Source organism: Leucopleurus acutus (assembly GCF_964270905.1).
Source record: "Leucopleurus acutus genome assembly, chromosome: 18".
Classification (NCBI taxonomy): Eukaryota; Metazoa; Chordata; class Mammalia; order Artiodactyla; family Delphinidae; genus Leucopleurus; species Leucopleurus acutus.
The window spans coordinates 72,051,734-72,068,329 of record NC_139160.1 but is presented as its reverse complement, the minus strand read 5'-3'; positions in this window follow the sequence as shown (position 1 = coordinate 72,068,329).

Below are 16,596 nucleotides of genomic sequence, written 5' to 3'. Positions count from 1 at the left end.
GCACTAAGTTAAGTTAATCTTGAGCTGCCTAAATCACTAGCATGGGTTTCATTAAATTGTCTCTTAATCAGTTTGGCTAAAACCACAGATAAAGGCTGAGTAACACAAACCATGAAAACTAGAGGGAGGAGGACACAAGAATTCATGAGAATAATTTTACCACTGCTCTTAGTAAACCCACAGTAGTTAGAGAACAAGGTAGGAAGTTTAAGAATACTTAGAATGAAAGGAATATACTCAGATTACTTCTTGATGCACTACTTTTCTTGATGCATGTTTTACAGTACTCTTCCATTGTCATGAAGTTTTATGCATTTTATCTCTTAAACTGGGCTGCTGTTCTCCACCTCCCCACTTGCTTTGCCATTGCTTGAATCTTGGACCATTACATCCTCCCCTGGATTACTGGACTATCTCTTAAAGGCTAGGAGGTAGCCCTCTTGGAAACCAGAGCTTCAGCCTTGGATGAGAAAAAGACTCCTTCAACCATCAAATCAACATTAAAATTCACTTGCCCTATTTTCATTGTTTCTTAGGATTTGTTTTCCTGTTTTTCAAGCTGAAATTGGTATCTGTCACCTGCATAATTTACCAATTCTTTCAAGATAGGTGAATATTCAATTATCATGAATTGGGATTAAAAATTCTATCAAGGCACCAAAGTATTATTATTTTTCAAGAGCATGCTTTGTGTATGACAACACAGTTCAGGCAATATTATTTTGATTATCTCTACTGAGTAAAAAAGGCAGTTCAAAGCAATTTGTGATTTTATAGCCTGAGGGAATTATTTCTATGAGAAAACATCCATTTCTGTTTCTCATATTGCCTAAATGCTCTGTAGTCTGCAAGTTGAGCTGAATGGCAGATTTCTCTCACAATACTATAAGCTTTTGAATGACTTACTTTGTCTCATCTTTTAGGCAAATCTCATGTACTTTTAAATAAATAATTAGTATGTGGAGAAAAGAGTGTAATTTTGATACAATTTCTGTTTGACTTTACAAGGACTGGAGAAAGGATGCTTAAAATTGAGTTGAATTTTTAAACCTACTCACAGTCTAGTTCTATTAATGTATGAAAATTACTTTGCCAATTACTTTGTATATTTTATAAAATGAGTTGATGGCTGAAGTCATCTTTCCAAGGTTTATTTATTTTCTAATACTAATTTTTCTCTCTTGGAAGGTTAGAAAAGAAATATAAGTATAAATATCAAAACTTAAGTCCGTTATCTTTTCTGCTAAGCTCTATCTATAGTATTTTTATATTTGACCTAGGGTATTCAATATTGCTGTGCGAAGTTTAATCTTGTGTAATATTTACCAGATTTTTTTTAATTGCAATGTACAATGACGTCTAAAGCAAAATAAAAATGTCATAATGCTCTGGATATTATACCTTAGTAATGTAAACAGCCATGAGTTCCAGAGGGAGCCATTTTCCTCAAAGTAAACTTTTGCTTCTAAAGTCAGTTATTACCAGGATGATGAAACAAGAGAATACCTTTGCATGCAGCTAGCTCAATGTAAGGTTGAAGTCTGTGTGGTTTGCTACACCATCTAGCTTTGCATTCCATTCACTTTTCCCAACAATGCCAACACTTTTCCACTTCTAGGTTTAGAATTACGGTGCTTTTCTGATTTCTAATTACATTAAAGAATGATATAATTCAATCAAATAATAATGAAACAATATTCGGGAAAATACAGTGAATCATATCACAATAATCACTTTATTATTACTCACTCACACTAGCCTACAACTCTTCCAAGAATTTACTTCCTTTCTTAAAAAAAGTAATGTGTTCATCATAAGAGAAAAACATAATTTTTTTAAACATAATTAACGGGTATAAATTTTTTATACCCTTTTTTTAAACATAATTAACGGGTATAAATTTTCAATTATTCAAGATGAATCAGTTCTGGACATCTCCTGTGAAACTTTGTGCCTATTGGTTAATAATACTGTATTTTACACTTAAAAACTTGTTTGGAGGGTAAATCTCATGTTAAATGTTCTCTCATCTCAATTAATAATGTATAATTAACTGTAACATTGTAATTAATATTAATATATTTACAATTCTTGATTAATGGCATCAAGGTGTATTGTTATATTGATATATGTCAACATGAGTAAGTACAAATAATATTAATAAAAAATTAATGACCTCCCCTTATATTTGCCTCTTGATATTTATTCACCACATTCTGGTAATATGAAAGTTAGGTGTGCTGTGCTCACACACGTAACTCCATTCTTTTATGAGCAGATGTACTCTTTTACAAGCATACACTGTAATGAACATATCTGTGGGTCAGATTATCACTTTTGTCCTTATGCATCAACAATTGCTATGCATGTACATTTCTATGCAAAAACATCACTTTTGTTGTTTTTCCCAAAGCAGATTCTTCCTGTCACAATTCTAATATTAGAGAGAACATCATTGACTTATTTTCAAGTATTCAGGTATTTGGGGGAAACATAGTTTCTCTGCTGTAATACTTGTAAATATGCCACCTCATCCTTAATAATATGTACTATAGCTTTCACAATGGCTGTAGACATCTTTTGAAAAATTAATAAAATAAAAGGAATGCAAGTAAACAGTTTATGTAGTAAAATAAATATTTTGAAGAAATTTTGATTTTTAATGTCTGTGGTTGTGAAGTTTATTGGATAAAAAGAGGGTTTCCATGAGAATAGCACGGTCTAATTTCCCACTTACCAAGCAAGGACGACTATATATTTAATATTTTTAAAAAGAAAGGAAGAAAAACTTTCAGATATTACAACACTAAAACCAGTCCACAAAAATTGAGAAGAGAATACAGACGGTATTTGAAGATATATTTATGGTATAAATAGGAATTGAATATGGTAGGCATTTTTTTTTATTTTTGAATAAATGAAAACCAAAACAGTGATATTATGTTTCTACCTTGCTACTCAAAATATAGTTTAAGGTCCAGCAGCATTTGTAACACGTGGAAGCTTTATTGGAAATACAGAAACTCAGGCTCCACCCCAGACCTGTGGAAGCTAAATCTGCATTTTAATAAGATCCCTGGGTGATTCATATACACAGAAGTTTGAGAAACACTGCATGTTAAGGAAATCCTGTTTTACACGTGCACGCACAGAACTTGGTTACTTACATTCAATAAAACATTTTAGTTACCATAAATCAATAGTACCCATACATTTCATAAATCTCTTTCTGTATAGTTAAAAAGAAAGTGGTAAAAAAATGTTTTATGAAGGTCAAAACATGTATTTCTTTGAAAAGCAACATGTGTTTAAATAAAACAAATAGCTTCTCAGTATTTGGTTTGTGTGCAAGGAAGGGTCAACTGAAGGACTGAATAAAATGTGCGAGAGCCTCCCAGTGCCAGGAAATTGGAACACCCTTAATTTTCTCTTCACCTGAGTGTAGACCATGTAACTATTATTTCTATTAACCGTTAAGCTCTAATGAGGTAGAGACATATTCAGAGATTCCTTCTTTGAGAGCAATTTCACTTTCACCTGTTTCATGCACTTCCTACCATTATATTTGAAACAACCAAAATATATGCAGACATATTTTTCTGTAATCATATCCAGTAGTGCTTTAGTACATTTCAAAAAAGTCCAGAAAATGTAAGAAAAGACCATGTCTAATAACAGTTGAACATCTCAATATTTTCTAGAAATGAGAATTCCTGATCGATCGCTGTGGTGTCCACATCCACAATTTTTCTGCTTTTTGAAAAAGTGCTTCTGGAATGCTTTCCTCTTACAAGAAGAAAAGACAAAGAAAATAAGTCTAGGTTTACTAGCTCATAACCTAGAAATCTAGTTCAAAATGTTGAACTGGATCTCACATGAGTAGAGTATAAGCTTTGAGTCAAAGAAGGCCATCCATATTTTAATTACTTCTTATTGTCCTATCGTATTCAGCATTTGACTTGTCTGTGTATATAATTTGCATGTATATGTATTTTATGTATATATGTATTTGTACATATACATATGTGTATATATATGTAAGGTCATATATAGAGAAATAGATGGATAGATAACAGTCAGAAAGAGTGTGTACACTAAATTAAATTAGAACTCGGTTCTATTTGTTTTCTTTATCTATGGAAATTGCATTTGATTTGATCATTTCAAACCTTGTTCTTTAACTCCTCCACATATAATTTAAAAGAACTTAGCTTTTGTTTCTATCAACAACTGTCTTGCAATCCTGTAACGATTAATTTTAAAGCTTGCAGTTTGGATTCAGTTTCTCAGTTTACCGTTCTAAGGCTTACTTTTGTAATCATCAGTTTGGGGATAGAGTATATCCTTTTTCCACCTACAGGGATATTTTGAGAATAAGAGATGTATACAAAAATTTAATTTTTTTCTCTTTCCTCTTTCTTCCCCTCCCTTCCTCCTGCCTTCTTCCCTTGGTCAGAGCCAATTGTGGGAGCGTGGATGGATGGGGGTGGAATCCTTGACTGAGCAACCTCAAAGCCCGGTAAGACACTGGAAAGGTGCAGTCTCTTTCTGATGGAAGGGAAATAAAGAGACTATTGCCACATGATAACTAAATGCAGCATGAGATTCTGAATTGGATCCTGGACAAATGAAGGACAATAAGCAAAATGTGAATAGGATCTATAGGTTAGATGACAATATTTTATCAGTGTTAATGTCCAGATTTTAATGGCTATACTCTGGTTATGTAGGAGCTTATTTGCATTAAAAATAGATTATTATTTAGAACAGTTTTAGGCTCACAGCTAAATTGAGTGGAAGGTACAGGGTTCCACATACCCCATCTCTACGAATCCTTCATTATCAACATCCTGCACCAGAGGGGAGCATTTGTTAGTATCAATGAACCTACACTGACACACCATGATCACCCAAGTCCATAGTTTACACTAGGGTACTCTCTTGGTGTTGTATATTCTATGGGTTTGGACAAATACATAATGACATGTATCTCTCATTATAGGGTCATATAGAATTGTTTTGCTGTCCTAGAATTATCTGTGATCCACCTATTTATCCCACCCTCCACCCTCCTCCCTACTCCCCAGCAACCACTGATCCTTTTACTGTCTCCATAGTTTTGGCTTTTTCAGAATTTTAGAATCATATAGTATATAGCCTTTTCTGATTGGCTTCTTTTGCTCAGTTGTATCTGTTTCCTCCATAACTTTTCATGACTTGATCACTCATTTCTTTTTAATGCTGAATAATTCTCCATTGTCTGCATGTAGTACAATTGATTTATCCATTAACCTACTAAGGACATCTTAGGAAAATGGGTGTTGGTGGAAAGGTCATAGGAGCAAAGAGACATGATTCTAACACACTTACATGCCAGGACGCTGAACTTAAAAATATAGTGTTCCCCTATCACTCAACATTCATACAACTACAGTATAAGTTAACAATTACTCAATTCAATTTCCATAATACTAAGTAAAAAAGAATTTAGAGTTGTTAGGACAAAGAATCTGTGATATAAAAAACCAATATATTATCTGTACTAAGGAGTGATTGGTTTTAAATAATTGCATCACTAGGAATGTTTTACACATATAAAATATTTAATCGGGGATATATTACATGTATGTGTATATGTATGTGTATATGTGTGTATGCATATCTATCTCTATATCTAAAACTACATTTATATGGGTTCCAACAACATGTTAATCTTATTTTGAGTGCAAACACAGTGTAACCATTGGAAGGAAGGCAGGAACTTGTACTTCTGCTTGGTAAAACAGTGGACATTACTGATGTATTTTTCTTACCATCCTCACAGGTGATTAGGCTACTTTAGCTGTTAAAAATTCACCTTCACACATAGCATAGGTCTGTTTGTCTGTTTGCAAGGTGTTCAGTTCTATACAAGGAAGAAGTATATCAGGAAGGATTATGGCAAGAAAAGAATGAAAGAAGTGTGGTGAGAGAGACAAGGAGAGCCAGACCAGGTAGGACTGAAATCTATGTTCAAGTTTTTCCCCTTATCTAAGGAGAAGTGAAAAGCTATTCATTTAACTGAGACAAAGATTAACATGATTAAATTTATGTTTAAAACACCAGTTTGGGGACTGCCCTGGTGGTCCAGTGGCTAAGAATCTGTCTTGCAATGCAGGGGATACCAGTTCAATCCCTGGTCAGGGAACCAAGATCCCACATGCTGTGGGGCAACTAAGCCCATGAGCCACAACTACTGAGCCTGTGCCACAACTAGAGAGCCCATGTGCCACAACTAAGACCCGACACAATCAAAAAATAAAAATAAATAAATAATAATATTTTTAAATAAAAATAATAAATAAATAAAACACCACTTTGGCTCAGCATGGAGAACGGTCAAAGGTGGATGGGAGTGGACTAGTTGACAGTTACAAAGCTGTTGAAGATAATTGTACTTGGATGAAAAAAGGAGAGAACTGGACAGATTCAAGAGAAATAGTTTAACCTCAGTATTCCAGATTCTGTATTTGCTAAAATTTACTTGTAAATCCAGTCAGTACTGGCAGCGCTTTTACAGTCATTCAAGCACATGCACAGAACAGCAAGTGGTTTGAGTCTCCTGACAGGCAGATTCCCAGTTGATGCTGAGCCAGAGGATGTTGCGCCTTCTTGTTTCAATCTTCATACTATTAACAGGTTTCCTTTTCAAAGTCTATTTAGTGCCATGTTCTTCTTATGTGTGTGCCTTTTGTTGGTGATTTCACTGTTTAAAGTAGCCCCTAAGCATAATGCTGAAGTGCTGTCTAGTGTTCCTAAGCTCAAGAGGGCTGTGATGAGCCTTAAAGAGAAAATACAGACAAACTTTGTTAGGGCAAGAGTGACAGTGCTGTTGGTTGTGAATTCTGTTAATGAATCAACAGTACATATTAAATAAGGTGTCTTTAAACAAAAACAGACATAAAACAGAGTTATGTGTTGTTTGGCTGATGAAAATATTATGACCAGAGGCTCACAGGAACATAATCCTATATTTCTCTTAGGCACAGTGGTTTTGTATCCCCTAATTCAGTGTTTATGGTGACTTAATAAAACGTAACTACTGCAAAGTATGAGAATCAAACATGTTTAGGGACTAAATACAATTAGATTTCACAGCAAATTGGCTTTCAGAGATGCCAAAGAAAAACTGTAAAGAATATTTTACTTTCCTGGAGTTGGCAATAGATGCATTACTTGTCGCCTTGAATTGAAAACACGTATAATATCAGTTTAATTTATCTGCTCTAAATTTTTAAGAGCCAATCTGTATCAGGCCGCAATCAACTGATCCAAAATTGTTCAAGCTAGTCTGCAAATACCACAGTCCCAGAATAGAGTATATATAATTTGTTTTACTTGTTTATTATTTTATTCTGTGATGCTCTCTTCAGGTAGTGCAAAGGATTTTTGAACAACTGCTTACCAATAAGAAAATAAAATCTGCATATTGAATAGGCAATAGCTGTATGGAAAATGTTTAATTTTGCTGACAGTATTTCATAAAAAGCTTAAAGCCTGTTAAAATTTAACTTAAAAACTGGGATCAATGAGATAATGTGCACAAAATGTTTGGTAACTGAGTGATGAAAGACTGTGAATGAATAAAATATATTCTTCCTATTATTATTGCCACTCATTATTTTTGCAATTCATTTAAATGCATTAGTACCTCACTTTTAATGCGAGAAAGATGAAATGGTATAAAATGTGTTTGATTTTTCTATTTTCTTAAAAATATTGTAATGGTAGTTAATTCCAGAAAAATAATATTGTTCATGCTTTATTAATTGCTTTGTTAAAAAGACTTCTCTATTACAGTTGATTTTTATTTATTCCCTATATATTTCTTAATTTCATAGTTTTTAAAGTGATAGTTCCATATTACTTTTTTAATATAAAAAAGGAATTTCAAGAAATGTTTATTCATTTTGTTAAGTTAGATACTTATACTAGAATATAAGTTATCATAGAGTATAACTTTTAATTTAAGGAAATGTTTTAGGAGAAGAAATTTTAAGAGTTTTCATACTTTTTGTTTTGTATTTTTATGACAACAAAGTTGACTTCCATTAATTATTGCTTTATCATTATTTGTTCTTACATTGTTATGTTATATTTATTATACATAATATAACCTCTATTGAATATTAATATATTGAATATTAATATAGTCTTCTGTATAATTTCTTACTGAAGAACACTTCTGACAACTTGTGATTCCAATTATATTCATGTCTATATACAATGTTGAAAGTATAACTTGTGAATAATCAGCATTTAATAAATATTCATTTGATAAATAAATCATTAGCCCTGAATTAGGCATTTCTAAAACCTCAGCATTTTACTTTTTTTCTCTACTGCCCTTTAACAACTAACATACAAGAGAGATAATTTGTACAATACTGTCTGGTGTCAAAATGATAATAGTGACAATTCAAGGAACAATAATATAAGTATACTATTTAAATACACATAAGGGAATACCTGAAGAAACGGGTAAGGATACTTAAAATGATTCCCTCTGCGGGGGCGGGTAGGACTTGGGATGGAGAATGGAAGGAGATTTGCTCTGTTTGAATTTCAGTCCTTCCCTATCACTTATTTTTTAAAATTATAATGTATATGTATGGCTGATCCACTTTACTGTACAGTGGAAACTAACACAAAGTATAAGTCAACTATACTCCAAAAAAAAATTAATTGAAAAAAATAAAGAACAGAACATTCTTTGATTTGGTAATTTCCTATCCTAAAGAAATAATCAGATATGAGGCCAAACCTGAAAGAACAAAAATAAAAACAAATTTTAAAATTAAAAATAAATTTATAATGCATGACTTTACTCAATATTTCTTAAAGTAAAAAATAAAACATACATTTTAAAAGAATGGGAAAACTGAATAACAATGAGAGTTGTGAAAATACGTAAAGGAAATCTGATTTTAAATAGATTTGGAAGCCATGGAGGGAGAGCTCTCACACAGGTACCCCAAACTTTTACTGGAAACAGCCCTCCTCAATTTCCTCGAAGAACCTGACCTTTCCTTTGTCTCCTCAGACTTTCCTGTAGCTCACCATAGTTTGTTTGCCCCGAATTGCAATTCCTCTGCTATTCCTGAATAAACTCATTTGCTTAAAAACAACTACGTTAATTTTATTTAAAGTCGACTGAGTCTAAGAAAGTCTTGATCATATTTGATTCCCTGGTTCCAGCTGCCTCTTACGCCTCACTCTTTCAGGCCTTGATAATCTGCAAAAAAGAATCAGTGTATCGAAGTTACTTCAAGGCTATTATCTTTGGGTTGAAATCAGAAGAATCCTTCATAATAGGATGGCTTTTATTTATAAGCAAAATATAAAATATTACTATAACCTGTCATCATATATAGGACCAAATAAGTGTCAGTAGATGATTTAAGTTTTATTTCACTTGTATTTGGAAGCCATTCGAGGATTATAAACAAAGGAGGAATACATCTGACTTATGCTATAAGAATCTCTCTGGCTTCTGGATAAACAGTCAAATGCATTGTGAAGGAGGAACAGAACATTTAGGAAGATTTTGCAGTAGTCTAGGTGAGAGGTAATGATAGCTTCAACCAAAGTTTTCATGAGAGAGATAGAGAGCAATGCTAAGAATAAGGATATGTTTTTGAAGGTAGAACTAACTAGAATTGCCATGTATGAGATGCAGGTTATGAATACTGAATGACTATTATTTTTTCTTCTAAATTTAAAATGCTTATTTGGCATACAAGCAGGTACATTGACAAGGTAGTTGTATACGAGAACAATAATTATAATTTTAGGGACTTTGAGAGTTCTGGTCTTCTCCCTATAGTGGACCATCTGAAATGTGTGTGTGTGTGTGTGTGTGTGCACGTGCATGTGTAGTCTGCGTCTGTCGAGATATATTGACAGCCATCTGAATGAATTAGGTCCAGTTGCCTTGGGCAACCATAAAAATAATGGATTAATTTTATCCTTTGGCCAGGAATGTTGAGGGCAGTTGTGAGTTGAAATCTGTCTATTTTTTAAGACTCAGCAGTCATATGCATATTGTCAATTCATACAATTTATTGTCTTATGTCATGAGTGTTTTCTACATCTTCTCCCAATTTTCCAATTGCTTTTTATTGGAGGGAGTATGTCAAGACGTCTCCCTTCCTTCTACCTAGAGGTCACCACTGGCAACGAATGAACATGCATTAAGATTCCCAGAGTTTGTTGTCCTATAATATCACATACTAGTTACAGGACAGATCTGGGTATATTTTCTCATATGAATGTGTTCCCTGTCACTAAGTTCTTAATAGAACAAAGACATTTCTTGAACCATTACTTCTAAATTTAGTGAAGTTCTGATCACATTTTTTCTCTTTTTCCACAAGAGGTCTTATATTGCATTGACATCACGTATATCATATATTCACTTTATTCTGTCATGCCTAGATATACTGCTCAGAATTGCATTGCTTTCTCAGTTCCTTTAGAGATTACCTTTTAAGTTTGAAAAAGAGTTTACAATTTAATTGTAACTTCATATAAATGTCATTTCTTTCAAAATCTTAACAATGGTTACTTAGAATCACAAATCAGTTCTCAATTATTTAATTGGTTAATGTTAATTTTTGTCAAGAATTAATCAGATGTTAATTGAATGCTTCCTTTATAATGTTCAATTTTTTTTTAATGTTCTGAACATTCATTCTCATCTTTAAGTATGTCAAGTTTTTAGTATACATTCCTTTTTTTAGTCTTTCATTAAAGGACAGAGTTTAAGGTACTAGGATTTACAGCCAAATTGAATAAATACATATTTCTGTGTTTAAAAACCTACTTAGCATGTGTAATATATATGTATACATATATATAAATATATAAACTATATAATGTATAATGCGCAGCATGAGGCCAATATCTTACATCTTCTGTCACTCCTTATGAAGACGGACCAGGCACACTTGCTCTCTCGTAATTCAGATCTCAACTGAAATATCTCATTATCACGTATTTCTTCCTGGAGACTAATTTTCCGAGGTGGGTAGAGCAGGCACATGCTAGTTTAGTCTTCCCTTCTTCCCTCTTTCTTTCATTTCTAAATCATGACCTATCACTGCAAAGTGTCTGGCACATATTATGCCCTCAATAAATATTTGTTGAATAAGTGAATGTTATTTTATTAATCTTAATTATGTGTAGAATTGGATGTGACAGTCTGTTACTCAAAGGTCAGATTAATATGTAATTTTCTTACACGTTTTAGTGTACCTGTGCGTATGTGTCTTCAAAGCAGCTTTGAACCATTTGAACAATTATATAATAATTGAAAAAAAAGTATTTGTGGTCTGCAAACTTTTTCTGTAAGGTACCAGATAGTAAATATTTGTGGCTTTGGAGACCACACAGAGTTTTTTGCATGAAATCACTTCTGCCTTGGTAGCGTGAAAGCAGTCATAGACAATACAGAAACAAATTAACATGGCTGCGTTTCAGTAAAACTTTATTTACAAAAACAGGCAGTGGGCCAGTAAGTAGTTTGTTTGATCCTTGTCTTAAATACTTAAAATGCTGAATTTAAAAAAGATTAAAGGGAAAAAAATTTTATTGTTTATTTACACCACAGACGACCTTCAGATTTTATTAAATTCATAAAGATCATCTAGATTAAGACTCTTAAACTAGTCAAAAATGTGTGTACTTATGATTATTAGTAAATTCTATATCTTCTGAAATGAAAACTATGTAAATAACACAAAATGAATTTATTCAATTCATGTAACTGCAGTCTAACCCTAAAGAAGGGAGACTGCTGATCTATCACTGTGAAGTCCACTAATCTAGCAATCTCCTTGCATCTTGTACAGATTTGTGTACTTCAGAGTTTCAATTAAATATATATTACTTTGTTATTGTTTTCTGACAAAAGTATTGTTCTTAGTGGCCATGGTAAATACAACTAAGTAAAACACAAAGAGAAAAAGAAACAAAAAGAAAACCTAAAATAAATTTCATTGTTTAAAGTCACACAATATACATATGTATGTATGTTATATATGTGTATATATATACACACACATGTACACACATGTTCCCTTTTATTTTAAAACATTTAAAGTTAGGTACAATCTCAAAATACTTTTAAAAAATTTAACAACATGGCAATCTATTTCTCCAATTACATTAAAATGAACCATCACAATGCATATGAATAATGAACCCCCTAAAGATTAGCTGTTTGTCTTTTGAGGAATAAATCAAGTTTTTGCGAGCCCCTTTTATTTGCCCCAAAATTGTATAAGTCAGATATTGTTGTTAGAGAAAATACAAAAAAAAAAAAATGTTAGCTTCTGATCCTGTTCAACCCAATGATTCCTAGCAGCTAATGTAAAAGTTGGACTCAGTGGTAGACAATCTTATTGTACACATGGAAGCAATCGTATTACTACTTTTGCTAATTGCAACAGACTTTTTTCCTCTGGGAAGTACTAATTCTCAAGAGAAATGTAGCATTCCTTTTCATGTTGAGAGAGACTTAGGTCCGTGCTGAAGGACTTGATTTCTGGAGCCAGACTTCCTGGGTTCAACTGATGGTTTGAACTTGAGGAACATTCTTAAGCTTTCTGTGACACAATGTCTAAGTTGAAAGTCAGGAAAAACAGCTCCATAGCTACCCTATCATTTTGTGAAGATTTAATGTAAATCACAAGAAACTATATAAAGATTTGCTTCCTTGTTTTCCTTAGAATGTATTGGTGAGTGTGTATTAGAGAATTAAGTTGACTAAATTGGAAAGACAAAAAAAACAGAAACAAATTTTTAATGATTGTCCTCAGCTCATGACATTAGCATTGTCCTCAGCTTAGCTGGGAAAAGCCCCTGCTCTCCAAGTATCCACTTTACACATACTACCAATGCCTGGGTACAGATATTGCACCAATGCCTGGGTACAGCTATAGCACCAAGGTACAGCACTCAGGTGCTACATACACACCTGTTCAGGCCCCAGGAAAGCGTCTGAAACCTCTTCCCTATGTCCTTGGTGAAAGGCAACCACACAGGTATTACATGAAGGTCGTGAGTGCTACAACTAATGTGAGAGATGGCCAATGTTTTGGATATTGTGGAGTATTTGATCAGTGAAAGTGCTTATATAAGAAGATAAATTAATTAACTTGTTAAATCTTTTCTTTCAGATAACATAATTATAATAGACAGTTAATCTACTCCTAGAACTACCAAGTGCCCATTTTCTTGCTTCTCTTTTGTTCCAAGTTGGGGATCCCTAGGAATTCATGCGTTAGCTCATTATTCACAACAGTTGCACACAAAACCTCAACAGTTGGTGATGTTATAAAATTCATATGACTTAATAGCATGATTAACTTTCTCCCAATTCCTTAATTCACAACTTCAGCAACCAAATTACCATTGATTACTAGAACAATATACTTTTACTTCTTAAAATATTTCTTAAAATAGAATTAGGTTTCCAAAAAATAAATATTTAAATGTAGCTTTAATTCATTGTAATGAAAATTTTATGTTTATGCACTACAAATTATTTATCTTACAGATGATTTTGAATACTTTGGAATATAGTTTTGAAATTTATCCTTAGTTTACATTTTTAGTTACATTTACTCTAATTTTGATTTTTATGAAAACATTATTATTATGAGCACTTTGAATATAGTTACATTTTACTTTTTAATTCTTTAGTTTATCTCTATAAAATTAAATAAAAATCTTGATAACAAAATTATTGACATTGCTGAAATACAGGCATAAAATAAATCATAAATAAATTATTAAATGAACAAACATTTAATAATTTATTATATGCATATCTCTATTTCCTTTCTCACTCAAACACTGCTATCCCATAAACAAAACACCTAGATATGAGTAAAAATACATAAAACCACTCAGACATCTTAGCTTTATGTGTTTTTCAGTTTTACTCTTATAAAAGTGAATTTGTAAAAGAAGGAGAATAAAACATATTTTTCTTACAATGTTTTGGCCTTATTTATCACTTATACATATCTAGATACAGTGGTATACATGGGCCTCTCTTTGTACCCCAGCCTGAGTAAATGTTAGTGGCGGGTCTGCGTGATTTGTCTTCCTCTCCCAATTCCTTCATGTTCTCCCTGCCTCACTTCAGCTACTCCCATCCTCAATCTGTCATGCTGTTTTCTGTCAAAGTCCGTCTCTGTTCGTTGTCACATTGTCTTTTCTCTGCCTCTCCCTTGTAACCACTTTATTCCTCACCTCTTCTTGTCAATAATCTTCAACAACTTAAGGAATATTAAAATGTGAACTTTAAAGAAACATTGGTTGACTATGTCTTATCGTATTACTGTATTTGTTTTTTTCTGCAATCCCTGAAATAAAATTAAACTCTCCAAATAGGCAACTACCAGGTGCGTTGTTGTTTCAACCTGTGACGAAGCATCCATCATTTGACCAGACACCAAGTCAGCCATCAATTGAGACATGCGTTTTTAATGTTATTTATGCACTTGTCAGAGGATCCTTAATGATGAGATTAATTGACCTGATGGCTCCTGAAATGAGATCCATTCGACCTAACAGACAGAAAATCCCAGAAAGGAGGCAAACGCCTCCCTTGAGATCAGCGTCCAGAAGGCTTGAAAGATCGGTTTCTAAAGAAAGGATTAAAAAATTGCTTCCTGTCATCCATTTGATCCATAATAGAGATGCTGAGAGGGAGTCTGAGTGGGTTGAAGGGAGCAAACTGTACTTAACATTTGGGTCATAGAGACATTGGTACAGGTCATACTGTTTTGTAAATTCTTTGGGATTAATCAGCCTACTCGTGTCCTGGTCACAAGTTTACCCATCCCTGTGAGGGCAAAATCTAGGACTGAGTCCTGAGTGATTAAGCTGCACCCTTTTCTACCATAAGTGTATTCTTTCCCTGAAGCATCTCAATATGCACACAAAATTTAATTGAGCGTGGAGGACTCAGTGGTTTCTTCTTTCCAGAGATACAAAAAACAGTACATTTTTGGATGTACCTGCAAACTGTAAAGTATAGTAGAGATTATTAAATTGAATCTATTAATGCTAGGACAATGTGACATAATTGAAGCATATGGTTTTCAGGCCTGAGTTTACCATTTATTAGCTGTGTGGGTTTGTGCAAAATGTTTCAACTCTCTGAATCTTGATTTTGCTCTATTAAACAGGAATCATAACAATATCTGCTTGGTTACAATACAATACACTTACACTTACAATAATATGGTAAATACCCAAAGAAATTAAAATAAAAAGTCATTATAGAAATGTGACTAATATACTCTGGCATGCAAAATGTTCAGAAGGGATTGTCCTAGAATAATTTTTATCAGTCACATACACTAAGAGACAATAACCACGATCCTTACCTCTTAGGTGTCGAACTCAGGTCCTAGGACATATGACTTGCTACAAAACAGTCTTAGAGAGTCAAATACCACAAGGTATGAAATACTGTGTCATTGAAATTTCTTGAGACTCATATGTTACTCATTAAAAATCAGGTGACTAGTATATGCCCCAAATTTAACTAGTCGTTTAAGGAAAAAAAAATAAATAAATAAAATAAATTTTGTGATTGGTTGTTTTAAGTGAAGTACCCTGGGAGCACAAAAGTTGGATTCCCCTCAGATTACTGAGGAGTTTGAGGGTGAGAGACAGTTAATTTGAAGAAGAGTACGACTCTTTTTAGTGTTGATGTTGAAATGCATGGCTTGTCTCTCATGAGTGAGATACTCTAAGGGAGATGAATAGCAGGTCAGTGTGTACAAGGGACAAGAAAGAAGAAGAGGAGAGGCAAATTTGAGGATCTTTGGAGAGTTCCTGTGAATTTCTACATCAAGGGAAAATGACATTGATATTTACATTCCTATCAGCTGACACAGAGCCTTCTTCAAGTTGGGTAGAATGGACAAATACAAGGTTATGTGAGGGAAGACCAAAGAATGTGAATGTCTGGATTTGGGGTTTATCTTGGATGCAATAGAAGGCATTGGAAAATTTTTTTTTATCAAAATTATGTTTTAGAAAGAAAGTATATTTAGAAAGTCAGAGTTATGGAGAATGGGATGGAAGAAGGGAGACCAGTAAATAGGTTTTGTAGTAATACAAGTGAGAGAGGGATAAGAGCTCCAAGCGAGGGGGAGAGAAGGAAATAGTTCAATTAGTCATTGGTATGTCATTTACTGATTTGATGTGGGAGGTGATGGAGAGGAAGGTTCTGAATTTTCAGTGTGAGTACATGGTGATATTCACTTAAATAAAAATTTCAAAATGAGGACTGGGTTTGAGAGCAGAAACTAGTTTTGCATATTACGATTTTGAGGTGTTTTAATGACAAATGACAATCTCCAAAAAGGATGTGAAGATGCTTGGTTTCTGTATAGGAGAGACATCTGGGCTGGGGATAAATGTTCAGAAGTGGATACGACACAGGAGACAGCTGAATCGGTGGGATGAATGAGGTGACCTGGGAATCCCTGGATACAAAGAAGGAGCTGGCCCTAGGAAACCCCTGAGACT